General features: G+C 42.0%; 1 pseudogene; it reads right to left on the bottom strand.

Moving 5' to 3' along the window:
- Positions 1 to 513: 513 nt before the first annotated feature.
- LOC110298701 lies at positions 514 to 1188 on the bottom strand (annotated as a pseudogene).
- Positions 1189 to 5321: the final 4133 nt, after the last annotated feature.

Here is a 5321-nt window from a genome sequence, read left to right as displayed (position 1 = left end):
AGATGTCCTGCAGTAGGTCAATCGGTAAGTGCTCTACAGCTAGATAATGGAATACAAACTATCAATCAAAGGGAGGGGAAACCTAACAGCATATGATGCAATGAAAGAAGCCATCAGGAAAAGACTGTTCTGAAGGACTCCAACTGGGTAATATCCTGGAAAAAAGGCAAAATAATGAAGACAAAATATTGGAAGTTACCAAGAGTTAGGGATAGGAAAGGACACATAGGCAGAGCCCAAAGGATCTGTAGGAAACTGAAAAGATTTTGATGCTTATAAGGGATGATACGTTTGTCCAAAGCCATAGAATGGACTGAATCAAGAACAAAGTCTAGTGTAAACTATGGGTTTCAATGATATTGATGTGACTGCATGGGAGGAAAGCCCAAACCATTCTGTTGAAAGATATTGACAATAAGGAAAGCTAGAGGTGTGTGGGAAATGGGGGATATTAGACTCTCTGTGCTTTCTACATTTTACAATGAACCTAAAACTTCTTTTTATTTTATTTTATTTTTTTTTTTTTTTAGAACAGCAGACACCTTTATTACACTATGCATGAGGCTCATTTGCCTTTCCGGGCTTTGATCTTCCGAAGATAGAACTCCAGCTCCTTGCCTTCGAGCACATAGCCGTCTGCTCTGCCACACTGGCCTGGTCTTGAGGCAATACAGGCTAGAAGCTTGCCCTGCTGGAACTGCTCCTCCAGGAGACTGCTGATTTTGGCATTCTTTTTCCTTTCGTCGTATTTCTTTTGAATTTTCTTTGATCGTTTTTTGTTTAAAATCTCTTCCTCCTCAGGAGTCAGCTTGGCCCCCTTCTTGCGGCCCAGGGGCGGTGGGACTCGTACCACTGTCGGTACGGCGTGCTGTCAATAAGCACGATGCAGTTCTTCACCAGGGTCTTGGTGCGGACAAGCTCGTTGTTGGATGCATTGTAGACAACATCAATGATCCTTGTTTTGCGAGTACAACACTCAGAGCCCCAGGAAAAGTTCCCCACATCCAATCTCAGGGCGCGGTACTTCTTATTGCCTCCTCGAACTCGGACTGTGTATATGCGGCGAGGGCCAATCTTCGTGTTGGCAGCGGGCCGTCCCAGCTCATACTTCCGCTTCTTGTGATAGGGTTTTCGCTTACCCCCGGTCTTGCGGAGCTTGTGCCAATTGTCCCAAGAGATGCCCATCGCTCGGCGCTGGCTGGAAAGAGCTAAAACTTCTTTTTAAAAGAAGGATTTTTAAAACAATAAAATAAATATATTGTCAAAAAATGAATTTTCCTCTCAAAAATATATGCAGCTCAGAGATAGAGATTTCCACATTAAATTTTCTTGTCAACAGAAAGCCTTGATTAGCTGGGGCAAGTTGCCTGCTCCATTCCAGGTTTTACATCTCTAATCCGAGGACAGTAAAAGATCACAACTTCCCTTCTTCAGGGCAGGTACTAGAACTTGCACACACCAGATTTCTTACAGAAAATTGCCGTGGTTCCCTCCAGCTGCAAGGAGGTATAGACGATGAATTTGCTGAAGTCATGTGCTCAGCTGATACTTGGAGTCTGTTCATGCATAACTGATGCTTCTGCTGTGCCATCCATGGTTTGGAGAGACACTGAACTCTGTCTGCCCTTCCCATCTACTTTGCATCACCTGGGGAAAAGATAAAGAATGCCAACCAGCAAGTCTTGAAAATGCCTAGATCTGCTTCTCTGGATTGCATCTCACACTCCCTTTGCATAGCTAGGGCTTCTCCTGGCTACTAGTCTCAGTGTTTAATCTCCTCCTCATGTGCCTCCTCCTTCCTTCTCTTTCTCCACTCCGACCTCAGCTCCTTTAATCCGTATTTATGGCCCCACATCAGCAGTCTTCTATGTAAATAGAAACCTGTCAGGCTGATCAGACTACAGAGACTTCCAACCTCATGGTCTTCTAGAGTGAGTCCTGCACTTATTTCTTACACTGACTGCACGTACACTGTGGCCCCTTCAACCTGCTTATCTCCCATTCAAGATGGTGTACCTGAAGCACAGATATGAATCTATGTTGATCCTAAGGCTGCCTTTAAAATAAAGTAAAAGCATAAATGCTGAGAAAGATACCTTTGTTTCTTTTCTTTTTCTTCTTTTGTCTCTTAAAAAATACATTTTGTCTCATATGCAGAAGGCCCTTGAGTCAATCTTCAATACTAAATAAAAGGAAACTCTTTCAGGGCTATGAAGATGGCTCAGTGGGTTAAATACTTGTGCAAATTGAAGGGGCTGAGTTTGATTAACAGAACACATGTAAAACTGGGTGTCATTCCATGTGTCTGTATCCCCAGCTCTCCTAGGGCAGGACAGGAGGCAGGCATAGGAGAATTCCCGGAAGTTCAAGTATCAGGTATCCTGGAGTACTCAGTGGACATGAGACCCTGTCTAGAACAAGGAGGAAAGTAACACCTGAGGTTGTGCTCTTAGCCCCATGTGCACACACACACACACACACACACACACACACACAATAATAATAATAATAATAATAACTTTTAAATAAAATTTAAAATTAAAGCATAATCAGGCATTATAGTAAGCCAGTGATAAAATGTCATTTTTTTTTGTTGATGTACAAATCTCAACCTAGAAGGGAAAAAATATGTATTATTTGAATGGCATGCAGTAGCTAGCCATAGATAAGCATAGAATGCCTAATACAAACCTGGTTCTTCCTTATGGAAGAAAGAAATATATATCATTATCTTAATTTTCCAAACATCTTATGATATTGTACAAGTTGTTTTTAAATGTATAATAAAAATCATTGCTTTAATGGGAAGAAGAGACAGAATAAGGGAAACCACTTTTTCCTCAACTCTGAAACGTATCCTCTCCCAAGATGAAATTTCTTATTATAGAGTTAAAGTGTGGTACCCATAAAATGTGCTTTGTGTCAGTTGGTTTGGTTCATACATGGCAGAAAATACGATTCTGGAGATTCCATTCTTGTATAATAAGCAACTGCCAAGTACACGGAGGCCAGCATCTCTCCTTGAAGTTGTCTCCATCTTATTGGGCCAGATATCTTTGTTCACCATCTGGATATGCAGCATTGAGCTTAAGAAATTGTAAACAAAATACATTCCTTGGGTGGAACTCATGTGAGTGATGAGTTGAACTTAGCAAATCAACCCCTTGGGAAGGGGCTGAGTATTGTGATTCACTCTTATGCTATCTTTTCCCTCTGCTTCTGCCTCCTCCAATGAACTTCTCCGAATGCATTACTTTTCAAAGCTCCTTTGAGTCTGAGTTATGTCCCTTGGAGATAATACTCTGCTGAAATTGGCCTCTAGGCTACCAAGATGATTTTGTTTACATTTATTCGATTTAGATTTATTCTTTCTGCAGACATGGAAGAGCATTGCAAAATGGCCTCTGGCAGTGTATCTGTTCATATCCCAGTTTAAACACAAGACACAGCAGCTTCTCCACTTGCTAGGAAGCATTTGATTGCAGAAGAAACTGGGTGCTGGTTTTCTCTGGGCCCAGTGTAGCATATGATAGAAACATGTATGAGTGAGCAGACAACCAGAAGATTAGCATGAAGGGGTGTGTGTGTGTGAAAAAAATCACATAATTTTGGTTGTGCTGGCCTTTCTAGGCTTCTGTCCCACATCTTGCCAGACTGGAAACAAGGAGCATCTTGTTTAGGATAATTTCAATGTTATGGATATAGAGTACCTATTTACTCTATTAATTAAGGCCAACTTTTGTGGTCTTGTTTTGTTTGATTTTTGTTGGTACCGGGGTTTGAACCCAGGGCCTTGGCTAATACTCGGCTCCTGTACCATCTCCAGCTCCCAGTGCTGACTTTGTTATGGTTCACATTTGTATGTGTTAGATAATATGAACAATAGACTTTAAACAACCACTAGCCTTGGCCAAGAATCTAAACCCATCTCTTTCTCCATTTCTCTCTATGTAAAACTGGATATACATTAGTACAGACTGAACTAAACATTCTATTGGCTTTTAAGTAGTGGAAATCTACTGTGCTTTTAAAAGGGGTTATGTGATAGCTGAAGATTAATGTAAGCATTCAAATGTTTATTTCCTTCTGCATGCCTGGCTTTGTGTTAAGTGTCAGTTTTTACATTAATTACCTCACTTAATCTTCATGGATACCTCATGAGGGCAGCCTGCAGTATCTCCTCCATCTGACAGAGGACATATTTCACTATGGAAAAGTTAAGTCATGGCCCCAGGTTCACTCAAATGAAAAGCAGAAATGGTAGAGGGCAAATACTGGTGTCTCAGTACCTTTACTCCATACATCTCAGTAAAGCATCCGTGATGTCCCAGATACTGAACAGAATACAAAGATCAGCACGATTATATGTCTTTACTTTCCGGAGGTGTAAGGGAATTAATTTACACAAGTTGTCAAAGTTTCATTTCTGTTGCTGTAACATATTGTACCAGAAGATCAACTGAGAAAATAAAGGGTTTGTGGCATCTTACAATGTAGGCTGTGCTCCACCATTGAGGAAACGTCAAAGCAGGAACCCAACGCATAAACTTGAGTGTGTGCTGCTTGCTATTGCACACAGCATCACCTCAGACTGAACCACTCATTTCATAGCCAGAGAAGGGTAGCAGGAACCATAGAGGGTATTGCTTGATGTGTGACAGACAGGCTTATTTATGCTCAGCTAGCTTTCTTATATAGTTCAGGATCACTACATGGGGGATGATGCTGTCCACTCTAAGACAGGCCTGCTTACATCAATTAGCAGGCAAGACGATCCCAACATACATTCCTATACAGGCCAATCTGATCTAGGCTCTACCTGAGTTGGGATTCTCTTCCCAGGAAATTCTGTGTTGATTCATTGACAGACCCCCACCAAGACACATACTGATATATGTTGAAACAGCAGCAGACAACGGGTAAAAAGAAGAGCTAGGTGGGCGTGGGGAGCCTCAGTTCAGATTTAAGGGAAGCTGGGACTTAAGGAAAGAACGCAAAGAGTATGTACAGAATTCCTGTCCAGGTGACAATAAAAGAGTCACACGGGACATGAGAAGGAGCATGACTGAACAGAGAGGAAAGGAAGAGTGGTTAAAAAAGAAGAGAGAAAAGAGATGGGACCAAGTTAAGCAGATTCTTTGGGCAGAAACACATGGAGCTACCAATGGAGGTACAAAATGTCTTTTTCTTTTTTTAACATTGCCAGTGGGTTACAAGGCCTTAAAGAGAAACAGAAGACAGGCCTCATCCGGCCACATCAGCGCCAGGGTAGCAGGAGCGCAGGGTTGCCTGACACCCGCCAGCTACCCACGACCCCCACC

This window comes from Mus caroli, chromosome 7 (assembly GCF_900094665.2).
Source record: "Mus caroli chromosome 7, CAROLI_EIJ_v1.1, whole genome shotgun sequence".
NCBI classification, from domain to species: Eukaryota; Metazoa; Chordata; class Mammalia; order Rodentia; family Muridae; genus Mus; species Mus caroli.
The sequence above is the reverse complement of the archived record's forward strand: the minus strand, read 5'-3'. Positions and strand labels throughout refer to the sequence as shown.